This window comes from Tiliqua scincoides, chromosome 11 (assembly GCF_035046505.1).
Source record: "Tiliqua scincoides isolate rTilSci1 chromosome 11, rTilSci1.hap2, whole genome shotgun sequence".
Classification (NCBI taxonomy): domain Eukaryota; kingdom Metazoa; phylum Chordata; class Lepidosauria; order Squamata; family Scincidae; genus Tiliqua; species Tiliqua scincoides.
In genome coordinates this window covers 19,497,325-19,519,854 of record NC_089831.1, presented here as the reverse complement: position 1 = coordinate 19,519,854, position 22,530 = coordinate 19,497,325, and the positions used below count along the sequence as shown (strand labels likewise).

At 46.6% G+C, this 22,530-nt stretch overlaps 1 protein-coding gene and 3 pseudogenes across 2 annotated transcripts in view; 1 reads left to right on the top strand and 3 right to left on the bottom strand.

Moving 5' to 3' along the window:
• NTM (neurotrimin) overlaps positions 1-22,530 on the bottom strand; it is a 346,259-nt gene that overhangs the window by 77,623 nt on the left and 246,106 nt on the right. The gene's annotated exons all lie outside the window — the stretch shown is intronic.
• Positions 16,583-16,701, bottom strand: LOC136662651 (5S ribosomal RNA; annotated as a pseudogene).
• LOC136662854 (5S ribosomal RNA) lies at positions 21,450-21,570 on the bottom strand (annotated as a pseudogene).
• On the top strand, positions 22,229-22,348 carry LOC136662973 (5S ribosomal RNA; annotated as a pseudogene).

The window sequence follows — 22,530 nt, the reverse complement described above, 5'->3', positions numbered from 1 at the left end:
TTCTTGAAGTCAGGGAACACTTGCCTCCAGGGAAAGCTGCAGCAGCCACAATGGGGCAACTCTGACTTGTGCCTGCTAAATCACTGGCAAGTCCACGTTGCCCAGAGAAGGCTTTTATCTTACGTTGCTGTGTTGTCAGCAGACTGGGCCCGGGATGGGTGATAGGATACTGTGTATGCTGCCATCGCCATTCCCACCTCCTCCTGGACCTGATCCACCCAGCTCCAGCTCCATCCTCCGCTGCCTCATTACATCCCTCCTGGTGCAGAACTTACCAGGTCCAGCGCACGCTGCTCCCTTCCCACCAGCTCTACTAACTGGGGCACTGTCGCAACATGCCTGATGCAACATGCAACAGTCTGTGCTGGTGAAGCTGTCACTCCACTGGTACAAACCCACCATACAACTGTGCCATTACTCAGCAACTGGCCAGCGTATCAGTTGTCTGCTCTTCAGTCTTAGCTAGTGCTATACCCTGGGTTGAGCGGGTATTACAGGGGGGTGGAGGGGGTGAGACTTATGTTGCTTTGACTGATTCTGTACTATTCAAGTGGATCATTAGTAGAAGACAACATCTTAGGAGAAAATAAAAGCCTTATCTGTGCCAAGAGGACTCAGCCTTGATAGTTACCAACCCAGTAGTACTCATCAGTCTGCAAGTCTCTTACAACTAGTAGGAGCTTTGACAAAAACAGATGGTCTAGCCCTGGAAATGTCTGTTGATGTAACTGCCCCTTCTGAAGATGTAATCATTCCACATAGCATGGATTGGAAGTCACTGAGCCAAGCAGCTCATGGATTCTTCCAACCTCCCCTTTGCTTCACTCCAATCATACAGAGGCAAGGCGAGAAATCAGAATTCAGGCAAGGTTAGCTGTGATCATCACTGCCATCTCTCCATCATCTTCATCTTAATCTTTTTTTTTCCCCCTCCAGGCGTGCTATTTTCCAGACCAGTGGCCTTGCTCTGCCTCTTATGTTTTACAGCACTGATATCTCCATTTCTAGGTGTATCATTTAGAATATTGCTTAGTGTGTTATGGATAAAAAGCTGGGTGAAGGGAAGAGCAGAAAGAAGAGCAGACAGGAGGAATTGGGTACGGTGGGTGAGAATTGGTGCACTGATGGGTGGACGTGCAAGGCAGCTGTAGAACACACACACACACACACACACACACACACAGAGAGAGAGAGAGAGAGAGAGAGAGAGAGAGAGAGAGAGAGAGAAACTTTCCCATCAATGTTTTGCAAACACTATGACTTTTGTAAACCTGCTGCAACTGCACAAGCTTCGAGGCTGAACCAGTCCAGTGTGCGAGGGGCTGTCAAACTTGCTTATTGTATATCAGAGCCACATACAATAAACTTCAGATGTTTCAGAGCCGCAATATTTAAGAAGCATTTAAATTCCAAAGGGCACATCCTAAGTGCCCCCAAAGCCAGCACGAGTCCCCTGCGCCGGCCTCCCGGCGTCGCAAAAGTGCCACGATGTACTTCTGTGCCACTGCTTGAGTTGGGAGGCTGGCATAGAGGACTGGCACTGACCTCCGGAGTCTGAATGCGGCCTCAGCAGTGCTGGTGGAGGGTGAGTTTGTGCCGGTGGTGGGTTGGTGGTGTGGGGATCTGGGGAGAGCAAGGGGGAGGTGTTGTAAAGATGTTCCAGGGGAGGGGGAGGGTGGGCAGCAGGTAAGCCAGTGGGTGGAGCAGGTCCAGGAAGAGGGTGGAGACAGGATCCGACACTTAGGCCGAACCCTAACCCCCTTCCCAAGTGGCCAGGCTGCACGGATCTGCGCCACTTCTTTAGATAGCCCTATTTGGTCTTTAAGTAGTTCTATTTGGGTTGCTGCCGCGTAACCCAAGGAAAGGGGCGTCAATTCCTCTTGCCTCGGGTTGCACCATTGCCAGGTTCAACCCTGCGCTGGCCTGCCTGCCGACTTGCCAGCCAGCCTCCTAGTTTCAGCACAAGAAAGGATAGGATTGTAAATATACTTACTCACTATGAACTTTACATGTATGTTTTAATCCAGGGGCCTCTCTGTTTATACCCAGTAAATAATTATAAAGCTTTGAAATGTTTTAATTACATTTTATATTAATTGTAATGCAAAAAGGAGCTGAGCCAACATATTTCTGTGAGCCACATATCATATGTCGAAGAGCTGCATGTGACTTGCGAATTGCAATTTGGTCACCCCTGCAATATGCAATACTAGCAGTGCACTGGAACAGCCGGATTCAAGAGGTGTGTCTGGGAGAAAACCTTGAGGAGAGGAGTACAGTCACCTCTCCCTAGTCTAATGGATAATAGACTCCCTGAGAAGGTGGCGGGAAAATTGCTTCTCTTCAATTTTAGTCTCTTCTCCTTACTCCATTTATGGAACAGAGGAAAGGGGGACCAACCAGGGGGGAAAAAACTTTACCTTTCAGTGATGTGTAATGGATACATGCACCCAATTCCATTTTCCTTCCTTGGTACGGAACACGTTGGGTGCGAACGTGTAATTTTGCATAGCAAAATATGCTGAATTGGCTGTGGGGACTAATGTGTTTCTGAAAGAAAGAATGCTCTCTCTCTCTCTCTCTCTCTCTCTCTCTCTCTCTGTGTGTGTGTGTGTGTGTGTGTGTGTGTGTGTGTGTGTGTATGAGAGAGGGGGGGAGAGAGATTGTTTGCCCATGTTTCCAAAGGCATCACTACAAGTTGCTGTTTTCAAACGCATCGCACAAGATGAATGGTTAACGTTTGCCAGCTGTCATCTTCCCTGATTGACTTTAATTGTTACTGTTGGAATCTCACCATGTTAAGCTCTTTTGGGGCCCCCTGAAAATTCTCAAACATTTTCAACAAGCAAGACATTCCCGAGTCCAAATAACACTTTAGGAGAAATTCTAAACAATCCCATCTCAAAGATGCTGTCAGCGCGTCTGTCTCACTGGAGTTTGCCCACAGGCGGTTGCAGTCGTCCATGAAGGTTTTGTGGCACAAATATCCCAGGGAAGGGAAACTTGCATCACTTACAGATATACGAAGCAGACTTGGACTGATATAGACCATTGGTCCATTCAGACCAAGCTCTGCAAGATCTGAGGCTGAGGCCTATCTCACTGTTTTTTTTTCCTCTTTCAGCTGGAGATTCCTTTCGTTCATGTGATTTAACCTTGTGAATTCTAAGCCCCGGCTTTATAACTAAACCAAGACCCCTCCCAAGCATGCCCTGTGCCCATGGGCTAGGGCCCTAACTTCTTGAACAAGGTGCACTTTACAATCAGGGTTCCACCACCTGCAAATTTGCTTTCCAGGCTGGTTTTGGAGCAGGTGTGCAAGCTAAGGAACCTCACAATGGCACTCACAAATGTTATTAGCCAGTGAGAAGCTTCAGAGCAACAAGAGGCAAGATGAAAGAAGAGCTGGGCTCTGTGGTTTTGGTTTCCAAACATCTTGCCTTAGAGGAATTATCTCCGCATAAGCTAGTCTGCCGAAGGATGCAGGAACATTGATTATATAACCGTGGATTCATGCAGAAGGATCCGGGACATGTCCGGGAAGAAGGTTCAGGGACACATTCAGGTCATATCAGCTGAGAACATGCCCCCAGGCTGCAGTGGAAGAACAACAGTGGTAGGCAAGTCATTTGTCAAGGGAGGAGCCTAACATTACTGTTCCACTTACCGAAACCTTCACACAAAGAAAGAAAAGGGCATAAAACAAAGCTTGCAGGAAGCTTGTGGATTAACAATCCACCAAGGCCAGCATTCTGCACCCTACAGTGGCCAGCTAGAGGCATTTGACAGTGTGATCCTATGCACGTCTACCTAGCAGTAAATCCCATTGTGTTCAGTTTGACTTACTCTCAGGAAAGTGTGCACATGATTGCAGCCTGAAAAGTCCACAAGCAGGTGACAAAGGGCCCAATCGTAAAGTGCTGGGTGCCAGTGCTGGATGCCGTAAACATGCCACAAAGTACATTTACAGTACCCTCCAAGTAGGGAGTGCTGGCACTGGGCTGGCGCCAGTAAGGCAGAAAGTGCCAGACAGGCGGAACAAGGGTGGGGGGAGGAACCAGGGTGGAAGGGGGAACGGGATTGGTAGAGCCCTGCTCTGCCATATCCTCCATGTTGGGCCAGAAGTTTCTCATGCCTCAAGCCTTGAATCCCTCAAGTCTGCACCAGCAAAATAGCCAGCGCAGACTTGAGAAGCCCCATTGTGGGGCTTGGGGCCTTCCCTGGGAGACCTCTGACTGCTTCCTGGTACCCGCAGGATATAGTGGTAGCCACTTTGGCACCATTGCTATAGCGGGCACCAGGAAACTCAGGATTGAGCTGAAAGTCAACAGCTGTCTTCTGCTACTGTCCCACAGCAACCAACACAGAGCCACATGCGCACTCTGACCCTGCAGGGGCCACGCAGCCATCCTGACCAACAGCCATTAACACTGGGGGCGTGTTCATTTCTCAAAATAAATTTCTCAAAATAAATTCATTTCATCACAAATCCCTCTGCTTTATCTCTCCTCCCCACATTTGTTCACATAATGAAAGGGCAAGTGTTACTTTTCAACACCGCAGAATGGCAGGCTTCCCCCTTTCAAAAAAAAAAATCAAACGAACTATTTTTAAGGTGCAAAAAAGAGCATTCAGAGCAACCTGACGGACGCCTCTTGCCATTTTTTTCGCGGCATAGTGCCCTGAGCGTTGCATCATGGAGGGAAAACATGGCAGCCACGGGCAGGCAGTAATAGTTCCTTTGATGTGTCCTGAACTTACTCGTCAATCGGTTTTGGTGGGTGCTCCCCATTCCCTGGAACACCTCTGCTCAGCGTGAAAAGCACACTTAGAATGTCACCTGCAGAAAAGCACCCCAGAATAATCCTTTCCAGCGTCTCTCCTGTGCAAGCTGCTTTACGCTCTTCATCCCTTGCACGTAAGCGCGTGGCCGCTGGCCTCTCGCTTATCACAGCAGAGGAGCTACATTCTGCTGAAGCCTGAGCATCCTTGCCTCCCTCTTGCCTTCAGGTAAAGTTTCAGACAGCTGAGCCCTGTGCAGGATGACGCCAGCAGCACACGCAACTTAATGACCTTCTGTGTCTGGAATAAAAGGCTCAGGTGTGTTCTCTTTTCCTTTTTTCCTCCTTCTTTTTCACAGAAGCCAAAACCTCTGGGGCATCAGAACAAAAAGGAAAAAGGAGAGGGAAGAGAGGACAATAAAACAAACCAGATGCTGCTGTCCAGCTGTGGAGATAATTCCCTTTGTTCCTTGCTTTGATGTGTTCTCTCCCCCCCCCTTCTTTCTGCCTCCAAATCTTGCCGAAATGGATTCTGCTAGTATCCTGCACATAGGTAAAAAGGGGAAAAAAATCCCATTCTTTTCATGTCTTGTCAGCATCGAGTCGAGATAATAATAGTCTTTTTCTGATCCCCTGAACTTTCCCATCTGCTTGGTAAAACAATGACAGTTCTTCCTCCTGCTCTCTCTCTCTCCCATCCTCTCTTTTATTTTTGTCCTCCTACTCTGTAATTTAAAGCCACGGCAATGCTGTAGCCCCCCGAGTCCCTTCCCTTCCCCCCTCCCCTCCTCTCCCCCAGCCTTTCTAATACACTGCAGTTATTTCAAACGGCCTTTCCTTGTCAAGATGGCATACTGCTGTCACCCACCCCTGGAGATGGTGAACGTGTCTCTCCCTATGAGGCTCTTGTCTAGACCGGAGAGGGATCTGCCTAGTGGGTTTGGTCTTCCTTGGCTAGAGAGTCTCTCGCTTAATATTTTTTGTGCAAGCGATTCTTGCTTCTTCTGTCTGGGATCAAATGCCAGGGAACAGACAATCCTCCCTTTGCCCCCCCCCCATCACCTTTCCTAAGCATTGTTCAGGTGAAAGGCAACTCCAGTGTAACAATACAGAGGACCATTTATTAGGGCTGTTGCATACTTAAATAAATCTTAGTTGATTAATCACATGAGTTCTATTTGATCAATTAGTTATTGGTAGATTAAATCTGCATACATTTGCACAGAAGGAAAAAGGAGAATTCTGCAGACAAAAAAATCATCTGGTTTTACATGATGCACATGTTTTACAGCAGGCACTATAGTGATAGAGATGAAGGGGTGCTTGTTTAAAGCCATTTCTGCCCAATGTTGCATATGCACAAAAGGGATCAAATGTGTGCACCTGTGGGCTGGGCAGAAATGGGTTAAGGGGGTGCTTGTTTTAAGAAGAGAGTGTTTCTACTCTCAGGAAGGAGCTGTTTGTTTTAAGATGGTGTTTCCCACCTGCAATTACTTTTATACGAACTGGAATTAAAAATATGTGTTTTAAACTTCACAACTGATTAATCAAGGGCACCTTTGTAGTCAACCGAAATGGGTTTTAATCAATGGATCTAATCACTTAGACTCAAATCCTGATCAACTTTCCTGCACTGACAGAGTTGTGCCAATGGGGCATATGCTGAATCCTGCAACTAGGTGGCAGTCATGGAGACCTCCTCAAAGTAAGGGAATGTTAGTTCCTTACCTCGGAGCTGCATTGCCTATCCCCCAGGTGTTTCACCATAGAATGAAGTATGATTGAGTTCTGCATGTTATTTGACAAGGTACAGACAACCAGATTACCAAGCAATAACCTGTAACTTTGTAAATGGCTCTTTTATTCACACAGTTCAAACACACACACACTGCCATCAACAAGTTAGTCCTTTATACTAGGCCAAGGCCATGAAACTTTAGTTTTGGCCTAACTCTAGGGCAGTGGTCTAGGGCAGTGGTTGATCTAGGGCAGGGGTCTCCAAACCCCGGCCCGGGGGCCAGATGCGGCCCATAGCAAGCCTGTTTCCGGCCCGTGGCCAACCTCTTGTCCCCTGAAAGCCTCTGGCCCACTCAACTGAACATGACCAGAACTGTGCTCTGATTGTGTCTGGAGGGTGTTCTGAGGGCCAGAGAGGTTGAATGAACGAGCCCATTCATTCATTTATTCACTCATCTAAGTTCCATCTCTTATTTATTTAAATTTTAGATTTAAATTTTTTTTTCCGGCCCTCAGCACCACGCCAGATATTTGATGCAGCTCTCTCGGCAAAAAGTTTGGAGACCCCTGATCTAGGGCAGTGGTTCCCAAAACTTTTAGAGGCCCTCAAGGCTGCTTCCTGATTTATAAACGCCAAGGGTAGTGGCTATACTGACAACTGGGCAGCAGTGGCCCTCCTCCCAAGTAGCAGCTTGTTTAACCCTTGATGCACACAGCCTAATCAACCCTTTCAGTTTCATAAACCACAAAAAATGGAGTCACAATCCACTGGTAGGTCCTGGACCTACAGTTTGAAAACTACTGATCTAGGGAATTTTTTTTTGGGGGGGGGGGGGGGGATCTACCTATGTTTCACCTTGTATCTTGAAGGAGGTGAAAACAGGTGGACTTCCCCCTGTTACTTCAAGCCCGAAGGATCAAAACACTGAGCTAAGATTAAACTTGAGAATGGGCCTAACTCCAAAGCCTTGAGAACGACTCAACTCCTTTGGCTCTACAGAGGGAATAATGGAATTTGCATGAGTGGCTATGCATTGAGGGCCTGATCCTAAGCCCATTGAAGTCAATAGAAAGACTCACATTGCCCTCGAGGGGCTTTGGTTCAGGACCTAAGCAAGGAAATGAACCAAAGAGCAAACATTTACAGTGACCAACACACACCTTCTAGGTTCACGCTTGCTCTTCTCCTGCAACTTTACACGTTCTAATCTAAAGCACAGCATGCGACCAATCAGCTTGCCTCCTTTCATAATTTGCACTGGTCACAGAATACAAGAGATTCCCCCCACACAGAGTGCATAGTGCCCCTTTTTGTACCAGCAGCATGGTGGAACAATGCTGTAGCATCCCTTCCTGTCCTGCCAGAGTAACACAAAAAGCCCCAGGCCACATGGGTAAACCTCACACTGTAGCTCCATTCCTTAACAGTCTTGACCGACGGATGATGATAGCATGAGAAGGACTCGTGCTGTGGGTTCACAGACCTGTCCCCTGCTGGATCACACCATTGGTCATTAGCTCAGTGATGTCTATTCTGAGAGACAGTGGCTTTCCAAGACCTATAAACCAACCTCCTTCTGACTGGAAATCCTGGGAACTGAGGATAAAACCTTAGGCCCGCAAAACATCTCCTCTGCCACTGAGTTGTCCCAACACTGTGGAATGAGAAGTCTTAGTGATTTTAAGCATGGACCCTCTGTCTCTTTCTTGTCCCTCACACAAGTTGCACTCAATGTCACTGACCAAGTTCTCGTCTCCAACCTTTAAACAGTGACCTTCCTCTCACCAAGGCTTCTGGCTTTTTGCCCCAAATCTCTTTCCTCACTCCTTTAACCTGCTGCAGCTTTCTAGCAGACCATGGAGAATTCCTGCAATGAATACTGTCCCACCATCGGCTACTATTTCTGTGATACTTTTTCAGCCAGGGAAAGTCCCAAGATGCTGTCCATACAAATTAACTACTCTCAGAGCAAGACCTCCCCATGGAAGGTAGTTCTCCTTCTGCAGAAAACAGCAATAATACACTAGAGGAAGGAAACAGATTGCATCCACCTGAATGGTAGTCACAGGTAAGAACATAGAGGCTGAAGCAACTTCAGGCTACTCAGGTGTCAGGGAGAGGGAATGAGTCCTAGAAATTCCAGGCAAGCTGACCTAGTGGTTAGTGTGCCCACCTGCCTTCCTGCTCCCCACATTTCTTTTGCTGGACCAGTCGCTGAATGAGGAAATAAATTGTAGTTTGTATCTGCTACCACCATCCCAGGCTGCAGAGACCAGGGAGAGGGGTGCCATCTGGGGAAGAAATACCCTCGCATCAACACAGAGAACTCCATGAGTTCTCGTTAAAATAAAACCTACACAGACAGCAGTTCTGAAACAATACACACCTAATGCACTCATGATTTTCTGATAAATTCACAGGGCAGTCATGAGCTGAGGGAATGATACCTCCCTAACATTTCTCAGGCATTTGTCTTCCGTGGGTGGGTGGGTGGGTGGGTGGGGGAGAGATGAGTACAGCAAATAGCTACATATAACCAATGCTTACCAATAACTTATGGGTAGGGGAGGTGGCCTGGCCATCTTTGCAACTATGTTAATTAGGGGCTCCTTCTCCCCATAATTTTAACAGCATACATGACTGCATCCAGTGGGACTAGCCACACACCACAAATTCTCTCCAGGAGCATTAGTCATTGCTAAATGGGGAAAAAAATGTTTTCATGACAACAAAGGTGGCTGTCTGGTTCCTGAGAATGAACCACAAACCCTTGGCAATCTGATATCCACACGACACTGAGCTCTTGCCTTGCGATAAGCAATTGTATGAAAGAAACTATAATAAAGTTATAACTAAAGCTAAAGGGATGGGTTGAGTTTCAAATGGAACATACAGGGACTGAAAAGTGACCCTGTTTAGTAAGTCAAAGTGGTACTGGTTGAAACCCCCTGCAAGTGTTCCCCATAGAGGGGAAAGATAAATGGGGGAGGGGAGTTAATGAGACTGGTTTTTTAAAAAGAGATGTTGAAAACAGCTGTAAAAGGTGCCTTGCAAGAAACCAAATGGACACAGGGGGTCCTTTGAAGGATCTGAAAACCAAAATGCAAACTTTACAAGGTGAAAACGAGCAATGGAAGGCATTCCTACCTTAGGAGGGCAGATTTAGGCTAAGCACCCAAAAGATCTAAGTTCTGTCGTCTGATCTCGGAAGCTAAGCAGGGTCAGGCCTGGTTAGTACTTGGATGGGAGACCGCTTGAGAATACCGGGTGCTGTAGGCTTATACCATTGTCTTTCGAGACTGAAGGTTGCCAACCAGTGTGAATAGTTGGCCAAAACTCTAGTACGAAAATGGATAATTAAATATTATGCAGCCCACCTTTACAATTGCATAGTTCAATGGTCCAGCGCATATTCTGCTTGCAAAAGGCTCAATCACTGGTATCTCCAAGTAGGGCTCGAAAAGAAACACTGAAGAATCACAGTCAGTCAGCTTGCACATGCCTGATCTCAGAAGCTAAGCAAGGTCAGGCCTGGTTAGTACTTGGATGGGAGACCGCCTGGGAATACTGGGTGCTGTAGGCTTATACCATAGTCTTTCGAGACTGAAGGTTGCCAACCAGATCTAAGATCTTGAGCTCTGCAGCTGAATATGTGCCTTGCAGGCAACAACAGGACGGGCACTTGTTGCTTTGAGTCCTCAGGCTATCCTTCCCGAGACCTTCACTTGGCACTGAAATTTGGCAGAATGTATGTAAAATGCAAAGTACAGGTGGTATTTTCCTCCTCCAATTGAGGAAATCTGGAGGAAGTCACAAGTTCATGTCTGTCACTTTGCTGCTGAGCAGCTGCCAAAGAAAGAACAGTTCAAATCTGCTACGCCTGTAAAAGAAACTGGCAGAGATGACATCTCTATAGGCATAGCGAACCCTGCAATCACCAGCTTCATCTGTTCCTAGTCGCAAAGTCTCAAGTAGCAGCCAGGAAGCCTCCAAAGTTTGCTGCCTAACAAAATGCAGAAGTGCATACAGGGCTGCGTTTTTAACAGAAAGGAAAGGCTCCATTTCTAGAAGATTTATTCGGACAGAGAGTGCATTTGCAAACACCTAAGGCAGTATTTTTCAAACACTGTGGGTCAGGACCCACTTGGTGGGTAAAAACACAGGTGATGGAAAGATCAGATAACTAACTGCCTCAATCCCTGAGGCTATTCAAAAATCAGATAGCTGCTAACTGCCCTACAAACAGCTGAGCTCCTGCAGTTTGCAAGTTTGTGTCAATATAGGGAGATAAATGTTTGAGTGACTTTTTTACTGTTTTTTTCCCCCAAGTCTGGGGGGAGGTGAAGACTGAGAGTACAGTCCAGACCTGGGATTGGGCCGGCGCAAGTCCCTTGTGCTGGCCCAGGAGGGTCACAAACATGCCATAAGGCACATTTGCGCCTCCTTGAGAGGAAGATGGGCCAGCACTCCAAGAAGTGCCGGCCTGCGGAGGCTGATATAAGCCTCTGCACCGGCTTCCTCTCAGATGCTTGCGTCGGTCTGCCTGGGCCGACGCAAGCAGAAAAGGGAGGCAGGGAGGAGGCAGGAGGGAGGTGTTCCTGGGTGGGGGGAGGGCGGGTGGTGGGCGGCCCTGGGGCAGGGTGCTGAGCTGAGATCTGGCAGTTAGCAGGATCCCAACCAAAGTTCCTGGGGAGAACGGACCAGATTCAAGTCGCTCCATTCTCCTCTGACTTATGCCACCTCAAGAGGTGGCTCAAGTCCGAGGAAACTGATAGGGGCCAGCAGCCCTTACCCAGAGGTAAGGGGGAAATATTTCATAAGCTGAGCTGCTTATGGCCACTATCCTGCGCTGGATACAGCGCAAGCCTCCTGGCTTGCCTGTTTCAGCGCAGGATAGGATTGTGCCCCGAGTCATAACTAAGCCCTTCAAGCCTTGAGGCTGTTCATTAGGGCTGCCTCATTACAAGAGATGAACCAAGTTTTTTGCAAAGAAACAAAAAAAATATTACTTGTAATTAAATAAATAAAAATATTATTTCTTTCTAGGTCATCTCCCCCCCCCCCCGACAGAGCATCATTTTAAAAAGTAGATTCTGGTGCTTAAAAGTTTGGGACCCACAGCCCTAAAGACATGAGAATTACCCTCTTAGTCAAATCCAAATTCCCTCTAGGCCTGTTACCTGTCTCACAAGTAGCACATGAAGCAACCGATGCCTTGCAGTAACTGTTATTTTGTGGTACACTCTCTCTGAACCTGGAGGTTCCATTTAGTCTTCATGATAATAGATCTACTTCCATGAATTTGACAAACCTACTTTTAAAGTCATCTAAGCCAGCAGCCTCCACCACATTCTGGAGAGAAGAGAATGCATTCCAAGCATTAACTACAATTGCCACAGATTAATTGAAAGTAAAACTCACAGTGAGCTTGGAGGTTAGGCAAAATACGTGAGAAATTCCTAAGAGAAGAGATAAAACAGAGAGCAGCAACATTTCTCATTGGAGGTAAGGAGTTGTACATCCCTTATGCAGTGAGTTAATGTATTTGATGGGTCCTTTTGACCCTGATAGCATGGACTCCCTACTGGTGAAAACAAGAATTGTCTACTGAGGATAAAAAGCCTGAAACTAGCCTGCAGCTAGTCCTTAGTGGCCAAGTGCTTGACTAAGACTAACCCGGCTTAGCCAGTGGAGCTTGACTGGTGTGCAAACCCACTCTAACCTGGCAGTCTCAGTGCTTTTTCCCCCAAGTCCTTTTCTCTTCCAGATGACATTCATATCCCAAAGCCTGCTATAACATCTGGCTGCAGTGAAGTTTTAGGATGGCAGCAAGCTAGGCCAATGTACATAATGTTAAACATTCATAGGCACTGTGTCTGAGTTACAGAGAAAGGATCTACGCCTTGTCCAGCCAAATGGCCTTCTTGGCTTCCACAATTCTTAATAAAGGAAAGAAGTAAAAAATAGTTTCCCCTCCAACAAATCTCTCCCTGTTGGCTATGGGAAGCCACACAAGCAGATTGCAATTTGCTATAAATTAATTTCATCCAAAATGTTTTGACAAATCTTGTTGCACACACAATGGAACCTACAGGAAATTGAGTCCCCAGGACATGTTCATTAGACTGGTAAAACAGTTACCAAACAGATGCATCACATGGCAGGATGGGATTCGAAGTACACATAGGAGACACAAATGCTGCCTGTTACCTATGGAACTGGTTCTACAGAATGAGTCGTTCTCCTTTGCATCCATGGGGGGGGGGGGGGAGAAGCACCAACATAGCCTTTCAAGGTAAAGATGGACTGAGCTGCCTCTAGCGCCTGCGCGCTAGAGCTAGCCCAGTTGTCCTGCCCCCTAAGGCCAGCCAGCCAATCCGCTGGAAGCAAAGCCCTGCAGCCGGCTGATAGGGGGTGCAGGCATGGCAATCATTGCTAGCGTGCCACAAAGGCGTGCTAGCAGCCTTTCTTTGCATCCATGGGGGGGGGGGTAAGCACCAACATAGCCTTTCAAGGTAAAGACTGTGACATAAACTCAGCTGTTGCTTTTGGATGTTTATGCCACAGCTTTTACTAAGAAAGGTTATTTTACCTCCCCCCCTCCCCCAGGGATGGATAGGAGAATTAAATGCCTTTTTAAAGGCATTTAGGCCAGACACCATCACAGACAAATTCTGTGGCAAGGAGTTCCACAGACTATTTACACACTGGGTAAAGAAATATTTTCTTCTGTCTCTCCCAACACTCAGTCTCAGTGGATGTTCCCTGGTTCTGGTGTTGTCCAAGAGGGAAAAGAACAATTCTATCCCTCCTTCATTGCCTCTCCACTTCCCTTTTCTTTATCTTACCCAGTCATGTTTCACTTTCCACACACATCAATTACATCTTCAAGCCTACAAACCTCTTTTTATACTGCTTCCTCCTATGCCTATAAGCTCTTTACTCAGCATGTGGTTGGTCTGTGGAACTCCTTGCCACAGGATGTGGTGATGGCATCTGGCCTGGATGCCTTTAAAAGGGGATTGGACAAGTTTCTGGAGGAAAAATCCATTACGGGTTACAAGCCATGATGTGCATGTGCAACATCCTGATTTTAGAAATGGGCTATGTCAGAATGCCAGATGCAAGGGAGGGCACCAGGATGAGGTCTCTTGTTATCTGGTGTGCTCCCTGGGGCATTTGGTGGGCCGCTGTGAGATACAGGAAGCTGGACTAGATGGGCCTACGGCCTGATCCAGTGGGGCTGTTCTTATGTTCTTAACTACAATTCCCAGGAGGCCTTGCAGGTCTCTTGTTATCTGGTGTGCTCCCTGGGGTATTTGGTGGGCCGCTGTGAGATACAGGAAGCTGGACTAGATGGGCCTATGGCCTGACCCAGTGGGGCTGTTCTTATGTTCTTAACTACAATTCCCAGGAGGCCTTGCAGGTCTCTTGTTATCTGGTGTGCTCCCTGGGGTATTTGGTGGGCCGCTGTGAGATACAGGAAGCTGGACTAGCTGGGCCTATGGCCTGATCCAGTGGGGCTGTTCTTATGTTCTTATGTTCCCGGCAGCTGTCTTGCCTTCATGCATTTGAGCAAGACTACCCCCTCTGCTCAAAATCCTAATGTGGTCAGGATTCCTCCCAGTCTGTATGGCTCTGTTTTGCCCCCTCCCCCACCGGGAATGACTCCAAAGGGAGGGGCCGCTCTCCCACCTCCCTGCCAGGCTGAGTGCTCCACCCCCCCCCAGCAACGCCACCACTCCCAGGTTAATCCTGCAAGCAACTGCTCCTGATGCACTTAATATTCACGGCAGCTCAAACGTTTCATGGTGAATTGGACGCACATTCAAGTGGAAATGGAAATCTTTTGACTGCTCTCAGTCTGAGCTGCAGATTACACCAGCTGAGAAAACATGGAAGCAAATGAACAACCTGTGAACTGTAAAGTATATTAATAATGAAACCACAGCCCGAGAAATGAAGGCTTTATTCTGTTTATATTCTGCTCCATTAGTAAAAGGCACCCTCAGCTAACTCCGCCCCATTAGTCAACAATCTGTGCAAGGAGAGAGCTCAGAAATGTTAAGCTTTGGGGAACGGAATAATGGGAGGGGGCAAGCCACAGTCTGTACCTCCCACCTGGGCCAAGAGTCACAGCGACAGAATGGCCAAATGTTCCCTGGATATCTTGAGACGGTCCACATGATTATGCACGCCCAGGCACTGATTTTGTACTCCCAGAAGGATAGTAGGTTCAAGATATGATCTGCAAGCTGTTCATGTTAGGGTTGTTGAAATTTGGATGCAATGTTGCCTCCAGGACTCTGGAAGATAGTATAACGTCCAGCCACTATACCATGAGACCTCGTCACCTGCCCCCTTTACGGGTCCTGAAGGAGGTGTGGTCCTTAACACTATTCTCTTCCTCCTCTCTTTCTCACATTCTCTCTTCCTTTCACAACACCTGAAAAGAAGGATGTGTGGGATGTGTGCTTTGTCCCCACAATGGCAGACCACATCACACTACCCCACACTTCCACACAAAGGGAACAGCTTCTAGGTTCTCTGTACCAATGTAGTAGGGCCTGTGATCACAATCAGAAGTTGCCATGTAAGCCACTAAGAACTGAGAGCAAAGTATTTCTTTTTAAACCCAGACTCCTGTGCATGTTTTATTGACAGCAACTAGCTGGATGGGATCCTTTAACATAGGAAAGGGATCCTTCGCCCTTTACCATCCTTCACCCTTCCAGCCTGAATACAGTTATCTCAGACCAGAACCCTCATGGAACTGGGAACCAAGTGATGATGGAAATCCAGTCTCAAGCTCTTGCTTGCTAGAAAAACTCCAGGGTCAGCTCTACTCCTTCAGCATGGCCCACCCCTTGGCATGGACCACCACCAGTCTAACCCTCTGTGTTGCCTGTCTGTTCTAAGTACTTACTGCCTTCTCCAGCTGCTAAAACTGGCTTCAGACTAGTACTTGAAGACTCTGCACTAAAATAAATCAGTGTCCTCCATTCTGCACTAAGAAAAGCACAAGCCGTTCCACCACCAGTCATTTATTTGCTTTGAAAAGCATTAGAACTTTAGGCTTTGTGGAAATAGTTCTTTAAAATGGTTTCACTGTCTTAAATATGCTGATTTGATGCACAGTTTTATGAATGGCCTTTTTCATGCTCATAGTTTTAGATAAATTGTTAGCCACCTTGGACAGGAGTCCATCTCCCAAACTTTAATGGATGAAAAAAGGGGAATACAAGTTAGGAACCTGAGCACATGATTTGCCAGCAGATGGACCTAGGCTCAGAACTTGGGGTTCTCCAGATTTAAAGGGAACACAGGATCACAGGCAGCAGGGCCCAAAATTGTGCAGAACTTCTGCCAGTAAAAACAGACAATACCAGGCTCCATAAGGCAATACTCTTGACTCAGTATAATTTATTTTATTTATTCAATATGGAGATTTATAAGCTGCCCTTTAGCACTGCTGCTCCCAGGGCAGGTAGATAATGGCTGGCTGAGATAAATTTGACTCTCTCCCAGGTATCAGTCTGGAACCAAGAAAGCATCACTATGCTCATGTGTTTACCTTGTCTATTTTAGCTCATGCATTCAGTTATATTAATTAAAACTGCAGGCAAAAAATAATAATACATGGATCCACTGCATTTATCCATAAAGCAGAGGACTGGTGAGTGGGCAGGTGGGCGAGGAATCTTTCCTTAAAAATAAAAGGAGCGCTCGGGGTGGGATACCATTCTTGAATGCTCTGTTACTCCAGCTAGCTTACTGTGGCTGCAATCCTAACCACACATTCCTGACAGTAAGCCCCATTGAACAAAATAGGACTTACCTCTGAGTAGACCTGGTTAGAATTGTGCCCTGTGTGCCTAGATTTGGTACGGAACAAAGAAAAGCAGCCGGAGCAATGGACAGAGGGGAGGTAAGGGGGCAGAAGGGAAAGTGAAGAATCCACTCCCACATGGCTCTTCTCCTATCTCCACTCCTGCACTATGCACGAACAGGGCAGACCTGTTAAAATGGTTGGCAACCTTCAGTCTCGAAAGACTATGGTATAAGCCTACAGCACCCAGTATTCCCAGGCGGTCTCCCATCCAAGTACTAACCAGGCCTGACCCTGCTTAGCTTCCGAGATCAGACGAGATCGGGCATGTGCAGGGTAACAGTTCTGATCTCGTCTGATCTCTGAAGCTAAGCAGGGTCAGGCCTGGTTAGTACTTGGATGGGAGACTGCTTGGGAATACCGGGTGCTGTAGGCTTATACCATAGTCTTTTGAGACTGAAGGTTGCCAACCAACCTGTTAAAAGAAACAGGTGTTGGCAACCCTCATGTCCAAATTTGAGCTAAAAACTCTTTCGTATGTGCAGTACACCAGGTTGAACAAATGCAAAAACACATTTGGATTTTTCTGGTACGTCTTACAGACTCAATCTCATTACAGGGATCAACATATCTGAAGAGGCTATTTATGCCCCCCACTTCTTGGCATTTTGAAAACTGCGGTTTCCCTTGAATGTTCTCATATGTTCCGCTGCTACTTTTGGTATAAATTTCTGCTTCCAGTCTGTCCAAGTTCCGGTGCCAACTCTACTTTCAAAACTATCTTTAGAGCCATCCTGGACACACACCACTTTAACGGTGGTGATATTTAAATTTTTGAATTTATTGGCCCATCCTTTTAAGTATATTTCTTTAACAGAGATGGCAGAACTCTGAGAAGTAGAACATAGGAAGAGAAGCAAATTCTGCATGGCCACACTGAGACCTCTAGCCTAGTGTGACTACAGGCACAACAGACTCTCTCTGCTCCGGCTGTAACTTTTCTTTCACTTGCAGGTCAAACACCAAACATTCTACAGCACTGAAAGCCAATTTCTGAACAATCTGTTGCAATTGCACACATTATGCAAACACCATTTCATTCTCTGAGCTACTCAGTCACATTATTTGCTTTATTAGACACAAACACAGTCAGCGAAAGTGTAATCTTGCAGCGTAATCTGCAAGACAGCTTCTTAACAGGCAGGGCAAAAGTGTGTTCTACAGTTCTGGGGACTTTGTGGGGAGGTCAGGAGCAACCCAGCGTTCCTCTTCTGAGTGGAGAGATTCAGCAGAGACAATTCCATCACAAAACTGAATTCCTAGTACAGCTTTTGAGAATACAGGTCCAGCCTTGTTATACATGGATTTTTTTATACACAGATTTGACTCAACATGAATGGCCCCTGCAAATGAGAAGGAATGTGCTGAACCCTGGAGAAGGGGAAAAATGCATCCCTTTAAAATCAGTTTAAAAAACTGAACAGTCCTTTAACAGTAGCCTCCTTAATGAGAGGGGGGGGCAGCTGGCTGACAATCCATCAATCCTGCTCTCTCCAGATGACCCTTCCCTTCCCCCTGAGCAATGAAAGAAAGATGATCACTTTGCATTGGTAAAGGGAGAGACTGAGTGAAGCGCTTTTGTAAGCACTAGGTGGAGGACTGATCGATGGATTGTCTTCTTAATGACTCTTATCTTACATCACAAAGGTCAGCAAGGCTGTTTTTAAATCACAGAGCAAAGACACTTTGTTTATTAAATTGATTTGCTATAGTGCCATACATGTGAGTGCTTGGAAACGGAACCCACCTGAATAATGAGGCTCAACCTGTACTGCCATGGCTGTCTTTTATTCCTGGTTGCATGTTAATGGTCAGTTGATGTTTCCCCAGGGAACCCGGATGGTTATTGTCTGGTTATTATCAGGCAAGATGCACCAACAAGCCAGGATGGTGGGACAGTGACAGCAGTGAGAAAGTAATTTGGAACTGTAAAGCAGCCAGCAAGGGAGGCAGAGCTGACTATTGGAACCGGTTCAAAGAAGGAGCCTTGGGAGAAGGCCAAGTGCATGCTGCTTGCATTGGGGGAACAGCCCTTACAGCATTGACTACTGAGCTCTCTGTATCCCCAGCTATGAATTCAGAATTGTGGAGACCCTGGGCGCATGACAAATTGAGGTCCCCATTCCCATTCAAAGCCACACTGTATCTATCTTTTGTAACCATTTGATTAAATTTATATCAATCAGATTTGTTTACGTGGGCACTTTGAGAAAGAATTATGTCTGGAGGCCAGCTTGATTGGGTCAGGATACCTGGGGCTCCCGCTCTCCCTAACTTCCCAATTTAATGGATTACTTTGATGCTACCATGAAATTGTGGATGGGAGAGCAGGAGAGAAAAAAAAAAAAGCCTTTTCCTGAACTGTATTATTATAAGTGGTTATGTGTGAATGGGAATTGCTGAATTTCTTTTGCACTGAGATAAATTCAGTGTGCAGGCTCTTGCACTTAAAGCCCCAAGTGGCCTGGGATTCAGGTATGTCGATGGGATCTCCCTACCCTTTGCAAGCGAGGCAGGAGGAGACTGGGGATATGGCCTTTCTGCCTGCAGTACCCATCTTTTAAATGCTCTCCCCAGAGAGGTTTGCCTGACATCGAGACTGGTGTCTTTTTTGCATCAGGTAAAGATCTCACCAGATGTTTTTATTTGCCATAGTCTTCAAGAGAATTTCTTAGGGCCTATCCAGCGCAGGAGCAGGGGCTCCAGATGGCTGCTGCTGCATCCTGCGCTGGAACTGAGCAGGCTGGAGGTCTCCTTGGAGTAAGGGAACATTCATAGTAAGTAAAGCCAAGTAAAGCCCAGCCTGCTCAATGGGGCTTCTTGAATCTGTGCCAGCTATTTTGCGAGTGTAGACTCAAGAAGCCCTGTGTCAGGCTTTCAAGCCTGACATGGGAGATAGGATTCGGCAGAGGAGGCCTCCGCCAGTCCCAACCCCTCCCGCGCCTGTCCCTGTTCCACCTTCTCTCTACCCAGGTAAACCTCCCCCATGCCCTCTTGCAATTCTCCCCATGCTCCTGCACCACTCGGTGCTTACCTGCTCTCCACTGGTTGCCAGGGCTCCCAATGTGGCATCAATGGAGTGGTTCAGGCCTTCCCACTGGCACTGCTTACTTCCTGCATGGCACAAATGTGCCTTACAGCACTTTTGCTACAGGTAGCACCGGTAGTAGGGCAGCATTGGATCAGGCTGCCCACCTGCTTTTACAGAGACTTATTTACTAGTTTTAATAATCTGTATTGGATCGTACCTTTTCTTTTTTTCTTTCTAAATGCAGATTGTTTTCATTTGTTATTACGGGCTCCAGTGAAGGTACTTGAGCTTAAAAGCGGAGGATAAAATAACTGAATTAAATAAATATATCTTTTATTTTACTTTCGATGCTTTGAGTCCCCTAAAAATTCAGGGCCCCAGGCATGAGTTGAGTCAGCTTGGCTAATCCAGTCCTTTGCCTCAGTGTGTAGTCTTTCAAATAAAGCAGAAGCAATGAGTTAAATCCAAAGAAAATGAATCGGGACTACAGGCCCAATCTTATCTAACTTTCCAGCACTGGTGCAGCTGCTCCAATGGGGTGTGCCCTTCATCCTGCATTGGGGGAGGGGGGAGAAGCAGACATAGAGGCCTCCTCAAAGTAAGGTAACTTTTTTTGCTTACCTTGGGGCTGTGTTGCAGCTGGAAAGTTGGATAAGTTTGAGTACTAACTATCCTTGAGATCAGTGAGACATGTTAGTCACAATTAATTGAAGCCCCACTGATTTCAACAGTGCTTACTCAGGATCCACCTGTATCCCAAGAAAAGCCAATGTACATATTTGTAAGTGTTCTAGTTTCCAGCAATCTCTCAACAAAAGAAAACCAGACCCCCACAGCATTGCCCCTATAACTTCTTAGTAGCCAGGGGAATGGGGAACATGTGGCAATGCTATATTAGCTACCATAGTTTTGGAATTCTGCTTGAAACTGAAGGTGGAGACAAGAGACAAAGGAAATATAAAAGCAATAAAAATGCAGCTTATACATATGATTCTGAGTAATTAACTCATTGGAATACTGTATATAAAACGATAAGGCTAATAGCATCTACATGCTATGGGAGTTTCAAGACAAAGGAGATTAATCCCATTAATAAGATAATGATGAGCTGAGGAATGGAAACTAGGGACTAGGAAAGATGAAAGGAAGTGAAGAAAAAGAAATCCTCCTTTGACCTCTAGAAATCCTAGCCAACTGTTTCCCAATCATCTGGTCTCAGAGGTTATTAAAGATACCGTCTGGAATTTAGTGACATTTTCTCCACCTACAGGAGGGCCAGAAACTTATTTTTAAATAAATAAATAGAAGAAGAAGAAAAAGAAGATTGTATACTCAGAAAACTGATACATGCAACAGACACTCTTTTCAGAGACAATTTCTAATAATATATGTGTTTCTCAACCAGTGGTACCACTAGTGGTACTTGTGGTGGTGTCCAGTGGTACCCTTGGGACCCCCTGTCCCAGTGCCTATCAGTGGGACCAACAACACAATGTGACAAGCAGTGGTAGAAGGCTTGGCAAGCAGAGCTCCAACATGCACTTTTTGTGCACTCAAAAAACTCCTTCCATCCACCCTGAGCCTCTTACCGGTGTCTGTTGTGTTGTGTCTGCTCTCCTAACCCAGAAGTAACTGGCAAATACATCATCACCAGTTACTCCCGGTGGTGCTTGCAAAAGGTGGACCAAGCAAAGTGGTATAGTGGGGGGACAAACTTTGAGAAACCCTGATATATAGCATGATCAAGGACAGGCCATCAACTTGGAATTATACAGGATCTCTAAACTTTGTGAGTTGGTTGGTTGGCAACCTTCAGTCTCGAAAGACTATGGTATAAGCCTACAGCACTCGGTAATCCCAGGCGGACTCCCATCCAAGTACTAACCAGGCCTGACCCTGCTTAGCTTCCGAGATCATGGTATAAGCCTACAGCACCCGGTATTCCCAGGCGGTCTCCCATCCAAGTACTAACCAGGCCTGACCCTGCTTAGCTTCCGAGATCATGGTATAAGCCTACAGCACCCGGTATTCCCAGGCGGTCTCCCATCCAAGTACTAACCAGGCCTGACCCTGCTTAGCTTCCGAGATCAGACGAGATTGGGCATGTGCAGGGTAACAGTTACCCATCACCTATCTAGCATCTCATATCTGGTGCCCTGAAGCTGCAGTTCTCAATTCAAGTGCCTGGACCCAGGGCCAGTCTCTCCAACAGTGACACAGCACCAGCTGGAGAGCTCAAAAACTGCCTCCAGCACACTGAATTGACAAATAGTTTAAAAAGTGCCTTCCTTTCCCTCCACAGCATGGCAGGGGTTCTACCCATCTCTTCTGTCACTCCCTTGCCTGCAATGATTTACCGACCTGCAGTGTAATTAGTGACAATCGGAAAGGATGCCAGTATCTGAAGAGCCAATCACGGGAGCCCATGAGACGGGAAGCCAGATGGCTAGGAGGAAAATGAAACTCACGGCCCTTTGGTGAGGGATGGGTCTGCTTGCTGGTGCTGATCTCGAGGAGCCCAAATTCTCACAACTGTAGCCTCAGCTCAGGTATGAAGTAAAGAAAAAAGAAAAGTTTCTCTCTCTCTCTCCTCCCCCCCCCCAACCTACCCTTAAAAGTAAACAAAGAAGTATAGAAGTAGACCACAAGGAGATACCTGTGGACTTAATTGGAAGATGGGTTGTATATCTTGAGTTCAGACCTACAAGTTATGAAGTGCGTTTAGCATTTTAAAAATATTTTTATGATGAACAGTGGAGTTCTCCTACTAAAACAATCCTATTTAGGGGTGCAACAGCAATTGTTACCCTGCAGATACCTGATCTTGTCTGATCTCAGAAGCTAAGCAGGGTCAGGCCTGGTTAGTACTTAGATGGGAGACCGCCTGGGAATACCGGGTGCTGTAGACTTATACCATAGTCTTTCGAGACTGAAGGTTGCCAACCATCTCCCTATACTGAACACTATCTCCCGATCTTGTCTGATCTTGGAAGCTAAGCAGGGTCAGGCCTGGTTAGAACTTGGATGGGAGACTGCCTGGAAATACCGGGTGCTGTAGGCTTCTACCATAGTCTTTCGAGACTGAAAGTTG